Here is a 16,883-nt window from a genome sequence, read left to right as displayed (position 1 = left end):
AATTTTCTTTTCTTTTATTGGTTAAAAAATAAAGATTTTTGAGTTTGAAATGCATGTAGGAATTCATATGAAAACTTTCGCAATCTCCCAATTGAATGAGGGAGAGGGAGGACTCCTAACAAACATAAGTATGCAAAAAAAATATAAATCGAATCAAAATAATATGATTAAAAAATCATGGAGGATGAAGCTTGTTCAATGAAGAAGATGAATTCTACAATCTAAATCGTTTGTGCATATTCTCATTTTTTTTGTTGGGGACAATGACTCCTAAGACTTATTTTTTGAAAATATGTACCAAAAAGTTTCTTTAGAAAAAATATGGATTCCTTACTACTCATTTTCTCAAATATTAGTCTAAAAGGGATTGTTGAAGCAAAAATGTTGTAATTACCCTTTCAATGAATTTTGAGGTTTAAAGAAACATTTTATTTGAGAATATTTGAAGTGTAATCCCATGTTTTAAAATTAATGACATACTCCTTGACTATGGTTATCTCTTATATAATAATGAAATAAACTTGATGAAGTGAAGTTTGGTGGGTAACAAACTTTATAAAGTAAGATTCCTAGGGAGTTTTTGTAATAAAAATGCAACAGTTGGGTCTGCTCAATAAATCTCTCTATTTTTTGGACTAATTTATACGTATTAGCTGGTCCCTCGCAGTCATTGTCTTTTTGATTTTTTAAAGGTATAATGATATTTTTAGTAATTTCATTATTGATATTAGATTTTAGGATAAAATCTCAAATTCATGGCTATATACTAATATTAAAGATTTGGAAGGAAATCTTGTAAATTAAAACCATAGAAGTCAAAACCGTGGGCCACTTAATGTGATAAAACTGTGGGCCACCTCAACACTTTAAGAGTTCTGCTACATTGACAACCTAACACATTTTCTACAGCACTGTTTGTGCACAGAGCCATCGATTTTTCTCGAATGTAGTATCTGGAGGAAAATAACTTTTCTACAATTTTAGGCACATCACCGCATCAGCCGTTTAAGTCAGTTTAGCATTTTTTCTTACCACAAACGTCCCTATAGCCCTAGAAAGAAGTATTTGATGTTGTCCGACCCATTGCCAGTCCACAATCCAAAGGAAATTAAGGGGAGATATTTGAGGCTTCAATTTTTAAAGGTTATAGCTTACGTGGCATGTGCTGGGGGTGTGGATGGAGGATTTGAGTCCTACACGTGTGAACGGCATGTGAAACAGCGCTAACCCTAAAATCTACTATAAATACGATCCATTCTCCATTTCTCATTTCCAAGAGCCCTTTCAAGCAGCCCCAGTTCCTCCCCCTCCTCTTCACTCTCAAGCCCCAGTTGCATGATTGCAGAGGAACGGAAACCGACTTGGTGAGAGATTTTTATCTATTTTTTTTCTTGAAATCCTTCTATTTTTAAGAGATAAAATCTTCTTCCCTTGTTTGGTATTCAGATCTCCTTTTGCATTACAGTCCTTCAGAGAAATGTGATTCCCACAAAGGGAGCCCTCAGGCCCGTTAATTTTAAAATTGTTAAAACCCTACTCTCTTTTTTTCCTGTGTTTGGATTCATTTTTTTTTATCTGAGTTAGAGTCTTTAGTTCTTTTATTCCTTGTTTCCCGTAAAAAAAAATGATAAACGAGGAAAACCTTTACATGCTTATCATATATATTGGATCGATGATTTACCTGTACATCATTGGAGGAAGGAAAATGCGCGGAACTGGAAGGAATTTTTGAGAAGAATCGGATGGTTATGGCTCCTTTCATCCATTCCATGGACCTGAGAAATCGAAATGTGTTCTAGTGTTTCGACTCGTCAGCAGACCATTGCCCTTTGCAGGAGGAGCAGAAGTGGTGATGTTTTTGGTGAAAGATAAGATCGGGAGGAAATATTTTAAAATATTTTCTGGGCAGTTGGAATTGATTAACATGGTTTTCTTATTCATGGGTTCCTTATTTCTCTTACAAGCCAGCCTTGTCACATTCACAGGCTGAGTATGTGAGTCAAAAGATCATAATGTATCTATAGTAGAGTCAAGAGTAATTTCCTTTCCATTCCTTTGTTCTGGTTATGGAAATGGTTGGATCAACGATTTACTGATTTTGCTTTTTTTTTCTTTTCGTTAATCATAATTGTAATATTTATGTTACAATTATTTTTTTAACTTAATTTGTTTTTTAAATTAATTTTCTTTAAGTTAATTGGAACAATGTGTTTTCCTTTGCTCTTCTTTTCTTTTCATTGATTATTATTATTATTATTATTTTGATAAGCAGTAATCAGTTAATTGAAAGCAATGCTGACTGAGATGACCAACCAAGCAAAGAACCTTACAAAAGGAAACTACTCAGTAGTAATACAACAAATCCCATCCCAATTGCACAAGAAACAACCTCTTCGTTGATTTTCTCCCTTGTTTATTTGATCTTTAATTGCTTGATTAGTTTTGTACAATTCTTAAGTTCTTGTTTACCCATAAGTGAATGGGAAAATGAAAACCAACAAATATTCAATAGGATTTCCCTACTCCCAGAGGAAAAGGAAAGGTCCTTCCCTTTGGGTCGAGGAAGGATTTGAAACCCTGACACCTTGGTTTGTAGCCATGGGCTCTTATCCTCTGAGGGGAAAATGAAAAACCAATAAAATGTTTCGTTTCAATGTTTAGAATCACTGAAGGCATCAACACTGAACTTTCATTATGTCATCCCATGCACTTGCCAGCTCATGTTATCAACTTTGCTTGATTACTCGGGACTTCAAAGCTCCAATGACAAGAATGAGTGTATATGATCAAGATTGAATTTTACATTCAGAATCTCTAAGAACTAAAATATCAGGTTACAAAGGATCGATCAGTCTCTTATGCTGCAAGCCAACGTTTATTCTAAAGAACCAATCTACGAGAATAAGTTTGGCTGCAATGAAAAAGATGATGAAATGAAGAACATGGCTTGTGTCCTTCATAATAATCGTCTTAAACTTTAGAGTCAGTATATTCAGTTTTATGTGCACATTGGTTTATTTATGGAAGATGATTGATGCCAACTGATTGTGTCAAGATTCTCAACAATGCAATAAATGTTTCAAAGTAATGTTAAAATGGATGCTCAATTAAGTGCATTGTAGAGTTTTCTAATTGGTAATTTCTATCCATTAACTTGTGCATCATTAATTCATAATGATGGGGATAATATTTATCAGACTATGCATGTTCATCATGAAGCTTCTACGAGCTCTTTTACGTCCAAAGTTTCCCTACTTGAAATTGGAGTAATTATAATGTCATTCATAAAGTTCCTAATTAACTAATTTTCATTTTTTTCCAACTTATTTTCTCTTTCCTTTTAATATTTTTTCATTTCTATATTATGGATAAAAGTGACAAGTTTGATGACTCAAAATGTAAGATACCTATTATAATTGGAAATTGTTTCCAACTGCCTTTGCTCCATGTTTAAATTTTTTTGCTTCAAGTATCCTATTTTTAATAGACCATGTTTTGAGCTTGTAACTATAATCAATGTGGAGGAAGTTCATAAAATTATTTGTTTAGTATTGAAACTTAAATAAACTCATCTTACAGTTATTGAGACGTTAGTTGTTTAAAAAAATTTAGTTTTTTTTTTTTTTCAGTAAATAAGTTATCCAACTATCATTAATCTGAACAATTTTCTACTTTCTAAACTAGCAGTAAAAATTAAGATGATTGTGGTTTTTTATTTGACCATTGATTCCCCATAAGTTTGAGTTGGGTTTTAAATTTTTATCGACCCATGTTTGTATTTGGGAGAAAAATAGTTTGAGTTGGATTTTTAATTTTTATCAACCTATGTTTGTATTTTGGAGAAAAATAGGATTACTTTAGATTTAGCATTGATCTTTGAATAGTAGGTGGCATGGTCCCAAAACTTTGTACAGTACTTACATTACTTTCTAATATAGACTCAATTGCTTAGCCAAGAAGAAGAAAGACAGCAATTCAAGATAATCAACAATATGATATTTGAACCTTTCTAACCATTAATAATATATGTTCCAGTCTAACATTAACATTGATAGCCAATTAAGTGCATTATTGATTCTTAATGTTGGCATATATTTAACAATGCATAATTTTCATGAAATTTCTAGTGAGTTCTTTACAATTGGAGTTTCCCTATATATGGAGTAGATATAGAAATTCTAATAAACTAATTTTCATCTTCTTTTCCTCTCTTTTTCTTTGGGAGTTAACTTTCTAATAAATTGGCAGTAGTAAAAGGAAGATTTTTTTTTCTCGTAGATAAGTCAATCTGGGGTTTCACAGAATCCCAGATTGACCAATCTCACGAATCCCCGAATTATAAAAGTACCCTCGTTATGCTTTGTACTATTGGTCATCCGAGATTTCTTTGAAATCCTGGATTAACTTTTCTGTGAGCAAAAACATCTCTTGTAATTAAAAGAAATGAAGATGTGAATTTTAGTTGATGTTTAAAGTAATTTTTTTACTTGAATGCCAAATTACAAAACTATGATAATTGAATACCCTTTCACTTGCCTTTGTTCCATGTTTAAAGTAATTTGCTTGAGATTATAATATTCGTAACGAACTTGTTTGAGGTTGTAGCTAGAATTTATTGAATGTGGGAGTTCATAAAAATAAAAAATAGAATAAAATATAAACTTGGAGTTATAACCTTGGTTGTGCAATAATAATATTCTCAGCTTTTCTTTCATGAATACGTTATTTCCACTAGTCTAATATGAACATTTTTTCTTCTTTCTTAATCCGAAGTAAGATGATTGTGGTTTTAATTTATTTACAACCTAGGTTCTACAAAATTAATTAGTTTGATTGACTACCTACTGATTAGGGTCTATAAAGTGGGTTCTAGAACCCTTATTTCATAACCTTTACGGGCAAATTGCACACTAAATCATCTTATTAAACATAATGCATTGTTAATCCATATTTATCATTGATTTCCATTAAATAATGTATATTGAAATTAATTACTGTAATTTTTCGTGTAACAAGAAAATGTCGTGAATTTCCGAAAATAATTTAGAAAATTTGAAGAAGTCACCGCGATAATCACATTGTGATAGTATAGTTTAAAACATGCCTATTTGAATACTTTCTAACACAAACCTACAAGCAAACTGATAGGTTCTATTGCTACCATAGTCCATGATAAATTTGATTATAAAAGAACGACAATTGAAAATGTTGGATGTTATTGATCATTATAGAAGTGAGTTTTTGTTTTTTTTTTTTTGATTGATTTTCTATCTTGTTAGATTCTTAGCCACTTAGTTTTCTAACCATCTTAAGTTCTTGTTTGCTTGTGAGGGAATGACACAAATAAATATTCTTTCCCGCAAAGTCTTCTTAAATCTTTTGAATCACTAACTGCATCAATACTAAACTTTTATTATGTCATATCCTTTGAGGTAGTTCAAGATGTCAAATTTGCTTGATTACTCTAGACTTTGAAAGCTGTTCTATAACAACTGAATCAGTACATCATAAACTTTAAATGGTGGAAGTTGCCTCTAGGTTTTAAAGGATTTATTAGTTATTCTACCAGAAAACAACTTAAATTTTGAGGGGTCATATTCAATATCAGCTATGGGCCATGTTGCAATGGATCAAGCACCTCATAAGGAGAATGTAAAGGGCAATCATGTAATATTTTTTTATAAAAGATTTTCTCTTTTGGGGATTTCTAATTTGTGGAGTTTTACTTGATTTGGTAACTCTCAGTTATGTAAATAGAGATCTCTAGGGCTTTAAAACTTAAGAGAGAAAATAGTGATTGTTTTTGTTCTTTTTTGTGGATGTAGGCACACTGTCGAATCATGTAAATCCTTGTGTTTTGTGTGATTGTGTTATTTTTGCTATTGCGATTATTCAAATATTGGTATCAAAACTTCAGGATTTTGAAATTTGTGGCAAAGGTGACTGGTTCGAAGTTTGAAGTCGATAAGTTTGATGGGAGAAACAGCTTCAGTTTATGGCATAGACAAGTGAAAAATCTGCTGGTTCAACAAGGATTGTAGAAGGCATTGTTTGGTATGAAACTTGCGTCGATAGACAAAGATATTGGGAAGAGACCGACCAGAAAGCTATGAGTATTATTCATTTGTGTCTTGCAAATGAAGTAATATATACTGTAATGGATGGAGAATCAACTCCAGATCTGTGGAAGAAATTGGAGAGTTTATACATGACGAAATCTCTAATAAAATTATTTCTTAAAAAACAACTGTATGGTTTACAGATGGTAGAAAGTTCAGATCTATTGGAGCATCTTAATACATTCAACAAGATCGTGAGTAAACTTTTGAAACTCGAGGTTAAAATCGAAGAAGAACACAATCTCGAGGAAATGGCAAGACATAGTGTCTCATCGAGGGGGGTAATTTTAAAGGGTAAAAATGGTACAGTATCCAAATCGTACACGTGTCCATGCCAGTTAAGTGGTACATTGTGTATGCCAATGCATCAGACCTTGCCTAGCAACATCGCGACCAAGGTAAAAATGTCTAGCTTGGTTGGTAGGGCAGGACAACATTAGTGAAGACCTGACCTGCCTGGTAGGACAAGCTTGGTTTGAGTATCTGCGTAATATTGAGTTAAATGTATCAAGTCCAGAGATCTCGGAGGAGATCTCTCAGGAATCATGGACTCAATCTCAGATATTCCAATTCCGTTTGGGATCCTTGCAATTAGAGGATTCTTCATAATCACATCCTGATGGAAGGGGAAACCCTGATTCGAAGAAATGATCTATAAATTGAGGAATTAACAGAGGCTAGAGGATCTTTTGGGACAGATTGAGAACAGACAGAGTCCTATCGATTAATATTGTTATTCAACAACTCTAATTTGAGTGAAGGAGAATTATTGGCAGGTATGACATAGGTGCTAACAGGAAGGAGGAAGGAGTAACTTCGAATCAGTAGGGCAATGTCTATCGAGGCATCACCAGATTTCTACCCTACAGTTGATATGTTGGGAAATCTGGCTTTCAAGGTATATCCATGTATCTTAGAAGGGATTGCAGAAGGTTGCAGGATGCAATTAACAAAAATGATTTTATGTTTGAAGGAGAAAGAGATGGCATTAGTTACCCTAAGTTTCTAACACCTATGGAAGATAGAGGACTGGTGGTTAACCTTTAATATCCCTATGAAAGTGTTAAGGACAAAGTCTATCTGGTTTATTAGATGGCAAAAATTGGTGGGAGGTTGCTTCAAATTAATATGGATGGGGCATGTATAGGTAATCCAGGACTGGGAGTAGTATGAGGTTTGATCAAAGTCTTGAATGTTAACTTGGTGGTTGTGGGTTGTGGTCAGCTATGTCTTTGGTGACACTTCAAATAATAACACTGAAATTAGATCTTTATGTGAATGTTTCAAGCTAATCCTGGATTGGTGTAGAAATATTGTCATGGAAGGTTAACTCCAAGATCTTAGTATCAGCTTTACAAGGTTCAACATTTTTCTGGGGAGACAAAAAATTGGATGAAGGAGGCTCTTGAAAGTTGAAGCATCTACTTTGGGGTGTAAGCCACCCTTTTAGATGAGGATGCTGCAGCATTCTGAATGGACTAGCTTCGTATGTGTTCAAATCAAAGCACAATGCCTTATTCAAATATGAGGGTAAGCTCCCTCTTATTGTGAAAAGTTGTAATTGATGGGAAAATATGATTTTCTTAGGTTCAGCATTGTTCTTTGTATGGTAGGCGGGTACGCTCCCACAACTTTGCTTATAATACCACTCAGCTGCTTATAAAAAAATAAAAAATGCACTCTTATTTTAAACATTATTCCCAACATTAAGAACCAATAATGTACTTAATTAATTGGCCGTCAATGTCGATGATTGTTTGAAACATTTAATGCTTTGCTAGCTACATTTGCATCATGTCAGCTGCCATGAAGTTTGGTGGCACACGCTGGGTATTATCCCAATTCCGCATCTCTTATATCTCTCTCTTTGCCTCTCTCCATATAAATCAATATTATACCAAGATCCTTTCAAGATTGATCATCCCATGTTTATCAAATGCAAATATACCCTATCCAGACCTATATGTACCTTCTTCTTTTATAACAACTTCAATGTGCCTCTTGGTCGATATTGGGAGAGTCTCTCGATCAAGAATATGATCCAAAGATGGATGATGTTTTGCAGAATGTCTCAATTTAATGTTCGGAGCGTTGGATCCATGGTTGATATGTCTAGAAATCTTGCTTGGAAAGAATGCATGTGTCATACAAGAGGATTCAAAGGATGTTATAAACATAATTATTTTATGGTTGAAGGAGATCGAAGGCACTATTTACCCTAGGTTTCCAACACTTGTGGAACATTATTTACCCAATGTTTCCAACAAGTGGAATATAGCTGACTGTCAGTTACTTAAATTCCCATGAAAGCACGACAAGGCCGAAACCTTTGTGCATTAAAAGATGGCGGAAATCAGTGGTAGACTGCTTAAAAATTAATATGGATGGGGAATGTATAGGTAATCAAGGCTTGAAAGGTGGATGAGGCTTGATTCAGCTTCTTGAATGGTAACTTGGTGGTAGGGCGATCAGTTATTTCTTCTGGGACACTTCAAATATAAGGCTAAATTCTGACTTTTTTGTGAATGTCTCAAGCTAATCCCAGACTGACGTGGCAATATTACCATCTAGGTCGACTGCAAGATCTTAATATCAGGTTTTCAAGGTTTGTTTTGTTTTCTTGAGATACAAAACACTGGATGAAGGAGTAGGCATTTGCCAAGTGCCTTGAAGCATTTGAATTGAGATTCCAGCCACCCTTTAAATTTAGGGAAGGAAAATCTGCATTCCAAATGTGCTAGTTTCCTATACTGTTGGAATATTGCTCAAATATGAGGGAAAGCTCCCTTTTGTTGTGAGAAAGTTATATTTGGGGGAAAATTGGGATTAACTTATATTCCCTTTTTAGTGTCACTCCTTTAATTAAGAGGTACAAAGGTAAAATAATAGAGAGCCCTGATATTTAGATTTCCCTAAAAATTAATATAAAATGTTTCAAACTAACATTAACATTGACGGCTAATGTAGTGCATTATTGTTTCTTATTATTGGGAATAATAGTTAATAGTATCTTGCATATTTCTCGTGAAGTTTTTAGTGAGCTCTTTACAGCCTAAGTTTCTTAAAATTGGGGTAGATATACTGCTATTTGAGTGAAATTCCTAATAACCTAATTTTCTAAAACTATGTGAAAAGGGCGTAAAATCGATGTCAAGGTCTGTCAAATTTAGCCCCTTTTTCACATAGTATTTAAAGGAGTCGCATCGAATTTACCCTTTTTCACATAGTGTTATCTACCCCTTCTTTTACTCTTCTTTTTACAGAATTAGGTTAGCTTTCATTGAATCGGATCATCATTTAGGGTTTTTTTGTTAAATAACAACCCATCCTTCATTCTTCATCTTCTTCACATTTTCACTGTTAATGACTTCCATTCTTATCTTGAAGTAATCATCTGAAATCGAGCTTAAAGACGTTTACTTTGTGAAATGTGTGGTGGTGAAGCCTCTTAACTGAATTCTTACATATAATCTAAACTCAAATTTTCATTTGCAGCAGAAAATAAGAAAATAGACGAGACAGGGGTAGTATTAATTTTAATATTTATCTTCTTTGTTACATTTTGAGAATATCTCTAATAAGAAAACAAAATAATTATTACCGATGCATATAAATACTAAAAAGATTGTGCGGAACTAAAAGTCTAACTTCAATTTTCTTTTCTTTTATTGGTTAAAAAATAAAGATTTTTTATTTTGAAATGCATGTAGGAATTCATATGAAAACTTCCGCAATCTCCCAATTGGATGAAATGGGTCGTTTTAGAAGAAATATGATTTATTGAAAATTCTTTGATGATTCGTACATGAGATCTAATAGGGTATTTATTGAGATTACATCAATCAAGAGATATGGAAATATCCTAATATAAATATTCTAATTTATTAATATTTCTTAATGTAGAATATCCTAATTGATATTGTTACATATTGTCCATCACTACTTTCCTTTTGTGATGAGATACATTGATAATGATACAATGTATCTCATGCATCATACTCTCTTACTATTTTAAATCTCAATTGAAATTATTAATGGTGGCCTTTAATGTGAAGAAGAAGAAGAAGAGATGGTGACTAACATATGAAGTTATCCTTAACAAAAGTGAGAATGAAAAACTAACTCAATTCGGTACAATATGATGAAAAAAAAAACCCATAGCATATCCAATGAAGAAAATGAATTCTGCAATTTGATCTACTCAATCCAGGAGTACATTCCATTTTTCTCTTAAAAAATGTATAATGGTATTTTTATAATAGCATCTTTTGGATATTTTATATAAAATTTCAAATTTGTGTTGACTTTTGCTGAGGGGACAACTTCATCTTGCATTTTATTTGTCAAACATTTTTGGCGCTTAAAAGTAAAGTTGGGGGGGTTGACGGACATAAGTTTAAAATATATATATATATATATATATATATATAATATATATATATATATATATATATATATATATATAATCAAATCAACACAATATGATTAAAAAATCATGAAGGATGAAGGTTGTTCAATGAAAAAGATGAATTCTACAATTTAAACCGTTGGTGCATATTCTCTCATTTTTATTTTGGGGACAATGACCCCCAAAGACCTATTTTTTGAAAATATGTATCAAAAAGTCTCTTCTGACAAAATATGGACTTTTTAATATTCATTTTATTAAATATTAGTCTAAAAAGGGTTTTGATGTGAAAATGCCGTAATTACCCTTCCAACGAATTTTGAGGTTTAAAGAAACGTTTTATTTGAGACTATTTGAAGTAATCCTATGTTTTAAAAATAGTAACATGCCCCTTGACTATCGCCATCTCTTATATAACAATGAGAAAAATGATTTAAATGAGAAAAAAAAATCCTTGTTTTCTCTTCCCAATACTAGTGATTTTTAACTTACTTAGATGATACTTATGGAGATGAGAATGGTTATCATCATCATTAAACTAATTTGATCTATGCATATTAGATTTATTAAAAATATAAATAAGTAAATATTATTTTAAAACTCAACTTGAATGTTATCGAACGGATTCAAATAAAAAATTAGCAAGTCTACTTAAATGAATCAAATAAAGTTATATTGAATTTATTAATCGATTTTAATAAACAAAAATATTTATCTTTTATTTCATAAAAATATTAAAAATCAAATAAATTAATCAAGTTTTTTATTTGACTCGGTATATTTTTTTAGATTAAATTACTTTATAAAGTTGTTAAAATAGTATTTCAGGGACTAATTAGTACATATTCTCAATAAAGCATGCCTCACGGTCATTGTCTATTTTTCTTTTTTTGTAAGGTATAATGACATTTTTAGTAATTTCATTATTGAGATTAGATTTTATAAAATCTCAAATTCATGGCTAATCAAACGGATGAACTTTATTTTATGGATATGGCTAATATTAAAGATTTGGTGGGATTCTGGTAAAAATAAAACCATGGGAGTCAAAACCGTGGGCCACTTAATGTGATAAAACTGTGGGCCGCCTCAACACTGTAAGAGTAGTGTTACACTGACAACTTATAACATTTTCTACAGCACTGTTTGTGCAGAGAACCATTGATTTTCCTCGAATGTAGCATCTCGAGAAAAATAGCTTTTCTACGATTTTAGGCACATCAGCTGTGTAAGTTAGTTTAGCATTTTTCTTACCATAAACGTCCCTATAGCCCTAGAAAGTATTGTTTTAACCTAAATTTCAACTATAAATACAATCCCTTCTGTTTTCCCAGAGACCTCAAGCTGTATCAATTCTTTTTCTCTTCTCAAATTAAGCTGCCTCATGAAATATTACAGAGGAAAATTGTCTTGGTGAGACCTTTTCAAACTTCGTGAAATCTTTTTTTTTTCTATTTATTATTATTTTTTTACACCTTAGATTCATATATTTTTTAATTAGACTATTTAGTTGTTTTATTTCTTATCCCTTGTATCTGCTTTCAAAGAAAAAAAAAAGAGTCGTGCTGGGGTGATACAAAGGTGACAAAAACACATGGTGGCGTGCACATTGTCATAGATGCTTTACTGCGAGATACGAGTAAAAAGAATCTATGGTAATGTGTGCGCCATCATATCATTTTTGTCACTTTTGTGTCTCAGTTTCTGTCATTCTAGCATTTTCCACAAAAAAAATTTGATAAACGTGAAAAACCCTCAGATGCTTAACATTGAAGTTAAGCTCTTTAAATATTGGATCGATGATTTACCTGTTGTGCGTTTAGTAGAACATGTACGATTGCTAGTCAGACTAGCAATCAAGCTGTTTGCCTGTTTGAGCTTCTTCTCTCTCTTTTGCCGATGTCATTTGCGTCACATGTCAAATGTCAATTGGACTGTGAGCAAAACAGCACTCAGCGGGGGTTTACCATGCAATGATTGGGAGGGTTTACAAGCTCATTCTTTTTGGTCAAATGTTAGAGGCCTTATGTTCCCAAATAATAACCTTTATGGTTCTCAGAACCCTCCCCCTCGAACGCACATTTTTTTGAACTTCGAGGTTCAAGAATACCTAATCACACCTTAAATGGGCCTGACGAGTACCCGTCTCATCCTCTCCAAATGCGGAAGCAACCATCTCTCTCTTCTTTTGCTGCAAGATTCAGAATCTTCATGGGGAAAGAGTAGGATCAACGATTTACCTTAGGGCTTTACTTTACCAATGGGATGTGCCGCCTAAATATAATTGAGAATCATAATTGTAATTGTTTATGTATGGTTAATTCCATTGTTTCGAGTAAAATGGAATTTCATTCTATTGTTTCAAGTAAAATGTAATTCCCAAGGGAGATGTTAATGATAATGCATCTTTATAGAAGTGATTTACTCTTCTTAGTTTCATTCATTTTCGCTCTTGTTTGATCTTTAGCTACTCAGTTTATGCGACTATCTTTAGTTTATTTTTGTCCATGAGGAGGCCACGAATGGACCAGCTAATGAAAACAAACAATTATTTCATCTTACATGACTGCTCATGTTGTCAATTTTGCTTGATTACTCTAGACTTTGAAGCTTAAACAGCCAGAATTAGTATATGATCAACTTTAAATGGTTGAAGCTATCATTAAGAATTAAAATGTTAGGGCTTAATGAAGTAAGACGACGAGGGAAGAAGAAGAAAAAAAGAGTGGTTAAGCGATCTAATTTAGGATTTGGAATTAGGTTAAGGATTTGAATGACAATAGGAAAAGGATTTCCAAAATCCCAATTGATTATTAAGATATAAAATGCAAAGTTTTGTAGATTACGTTATTTTGATTGGGATTGGACAAGGGTTAAAGGAATGGGGAAATGATTAAAGGTTAATATATGTTGATTTAAAGAATTAAGAATTTAAGATTTCTTTAAAAATCAAGAAAACAAAGTTTATAGGTTGATTTCTTGATAGGCTTAGGCGATTCTTGATCTCTCACAAATTAAAAAAAAAATGTAGAAAAAATGGATTGGAAAAGAAGACAAGGGATAAGAAAAAAATTAAAAAAGAAATGAAAAGAATAAGCAAGTTCTTCATTGGTTAATATAGTAAAATCGCCGTTATCACCCGTGGACGTTACTCAATACTTTGACCGAATCACATATATCTTATTTCTTGTGAGCTTCTTGTGTTCTTGTTGATTTATACTTCAGATCAGAGGGTTCTTTCTAACAACATCAACATTCAAAAGAATGAAACAATTATGTTTTTTAATTTTTTCATCATGTCCATGAATACATTTTTATAATCTATAAATAAATAAAATCAACTAAGACTCCGAATGGAACCAAAACACCAAATAAATACCTTAATTTTCATAATTTTCCCTCTCTTAATTTTTTTAAGCTCTTATTAACTTAAAAAAAAAAAACACGTTATAAAGTTACTAGGTTATCCCTAAATATTAAACTAACACCATGGGCAAATCAAACATGGAAATAAGCCCTAAAAACATGAAAATAAAATCCTAATACAAAAAATTAAATAAAAATATAATCTATCTTTAAGCTATGTCCTCATCACTTAACTGATTCATTATATATTTTATCAGAAAGTTGCTTAAATTTTTAGGAGCTATATTCAATTCTGATCTGTGGACCATGTTGTCAATAGTCTCTTATTGTGCTAGCTCAACTTGATTGTAAAGAACTAATCTTTTTTTTTTTTTGATGAGCAAGCAAATATATCATTAAAAGAAAAAAAAAGAAGAAGTAACAAATTACAAATGCCTGGTGTTTGAGAGACCTAATTTATCCCCAACGAACTCCTTGTGAGCTAATAAAGGCAATTGATCAACTGAATAAAAAACAAGAAACATTCTAGCAGTAGAAGCATAAATTGCTAAAGCATTCGCGAATCCATTTACCTCCCTGAATACATGTCTGATGTCCCACTCTATTTGAGCCTCACAAATTAGCAACTTCTTCACCATAAAGAGCTTCAACCCTCTCTAGATTCCACCCTCTATTTGTCCACACGTCATCCAACTGTAGAGAATTGCTAGTTCAAGGAAATATTTCAACTCGAGCGCCATTGCCTCTTCAATTATGAAACATCAAAGAGATATTTCTACCATTGCCCATGATAAATCTGACATTTTGAAGCTTCAATGGCATTACTTTGACCATAGCTTTCCAGATTAGAGAAGAATTTTGAAAAGCTTTATCCGAATACATAATTTTATCCTTAAGGTTTACCTTTTAGGAATTCTATCCATAAGGACTGATCAGTGTTAGGGCACAATGAGAGGGATGTTGTATTGAAGAACTGATGAAAAAAGGGATGTTGTTTCGAAGAATATAGCTTGTGTTCATTATAATAATCATCTTAGACTTTATGGTTAGTGTAATCAGTTTCGCTACAAGATTGGTTTGTTTATGGTAGAGGATTGATGCAAATTGATAACCCCAGATGCTAAACCATATGACATTTGGATACTAACCACTATGACATTAAATGTTTCAATGTAACATTAATTGATGGTCAATTAAGTGCATTATTGATTCATAATGTTGGGATTAATTAGTTAACAGACTAATGCATATTCATCATGAAGTTTCTACTACCTATTCATGGTTTTTTTTGTTTTATTTTTGCTGAGCAAGTGAAGATTTGATGACTCAACAGTGATAGTTGAATACTGCTTCAACTGCCTTTGCTCTGCATTTAAAGAATTTTCTTTTGCTTCGACTGTGATATTTGTTGTAGACCATGTTCGAACTTGTGACTACAACAAATTTGGAAGTTCATATTTTTTTATATTTGTTTTGGTATCATTACTTGAAAATAAATGGTAGAAAATATACATCTTGGAATTATAAACCTCAGTACTGAAAAAATTGGTAATATTAGTTTTGTGAGTAAATAAGTTATTCAAATGACCACTAGTCTGTAGTTCTTCTTCTTTCTAACCTTGCAATGAAAATTAAATGCAATATAATAAATCCAGATGAAAATTTGTTTATATAAGGAATAACAAAATTTGTACTATCTAATTATCTTTGACTTACAAACGTTCAACATTAAAAAAATAAATCGTGCTAGGGTGACACAAAGGGGGACACAGGGGTGACACAATGATGTGGTGGCGTATACATAACCGTAGATGCTTTTCCATGAGATACGAGTAAAGAGCATCTTCGGTAATATGCATGCCACCACGTCATTTGTGTCACCCCTGTGTCCCCATTTGTGTCACTCCAGAATTGGTGTAAAAATTATAGAAATAAAAATCCCTTTTGAATAGCCTTGCTTAATTACATTTTCCTTTAGATCCATAAAGCCACCTCTACAAAATCGCGATTAATCTTCAAGTGTTTCAAGAAAAGATTTGGAATCTGGCATTCACACTATTGGTAATCCTAGAACCTGACCAGGAATATTGACTACCCAAATCATCTCCCCATCCTATTTATTGTGTTAAATACAATTCTATCCATTTTCTGTGGCCAAGGGAAAATGTGAGTTTCTATGCAGTACTTTGCCACATCCACATTCACGTCACCTGCGATACAATTGGTTGCTACATGCTTGTCCCAACTCCACTACACCACCTATATAATCCCTAGATTCTCAAAGGATATTATCATCCCATGTTTATCAAATGCAAATTCAACATATCTATATCTACCTTCTTTTATAACAACTTCAATGTGCCTCTTGGCCAATATTGGAAGAGTTTGCCTATCAGAAGTATGATCCAAAAATAGACACAATTTAGCAGGTAGATTCACTTTAGTAATGGTTCCTTGCCTGATATGTTTCGAATTCTGGTTTGCCACATCCACATTCACATCAGCTGCGATGCAATTCAGTGTTACATGTTGGATGTTCCTACTCTACACTTCCTATATCTCTTTCCATGTCAACCTATATAATCCCTAGTTCCTCAAACGATACTGTCATCCCATGTTTATCAAATGCAAATTCATCATATGTATATGTATTTTCTTTTGTACAACTTCAATGTCCCTTGGCAAATTTTGGAAGAGTTTGCCGATCAGTACTAAGGAGTATGCTCTAAAAATAGATATAATTTAGCAAATAGACTCATTTTAATGTTTCTCGGATAAATGGTGTTTTGGCTGATATGTTGGAAAATCTGGCTTGGAAGGAATGCATGTATCTTAGAAGGGAATAGTAGATGGCCAAGGATGGTATTAATAGAATTATTCTATGGTTGAAGGAGATAGATGGCTTTAGTTACACTAAGTTTCCAACACTGTGGAACAGAGAGAACTTTCAGTTCACCATAATATTCCTGTGAAAGCATTAAGGTGGAAAC

The 16,883-nt window shown here is 32.6% G+C and overlaps 1 long non-coding RNA gene across 1 annotated transcript; it reads left to right on the top strand.

Annotated features, from left to right (window-relative positions):
* The first annotated feature begins 1,080 nt into the window (after positions 1 to 1,080).
* Positions 1,081 to 2,237, top strand: LOC147402067 (uncharacterized). Its single transcript, XR_015178240.1, has 2 exons — positions 1,081 to 1,364; positions 1,447 to 2,237. It is a non-coding gene; the product is annotated as an uncharacterized LOC147402067 (long non-coding RNA).
* The last annotated feature ends 14,646 nt before the right edge of the window (positions 2,238 to 16,883 follow it).

Source organism: Akebia trifoliata, chromosome 5 (assembly GCF_017979445.1).
Source record: "Akebia trifoliata isolate Shusen 1 chromosome 5, ASM1797944v1, whole genome shotgun sequence".
NCBI lineage: Eukaryota > Viridiplantae > Streptophyta > Magnoliopsida > Ranunculales > Lardizabalaceae > Akebia > Akebia trifoliata.
The sequence above is the reverse complement of the archived record's forward strand: the minus strand, read 5'-3'. Positions and strand labels throughout refer to the sequence as shown.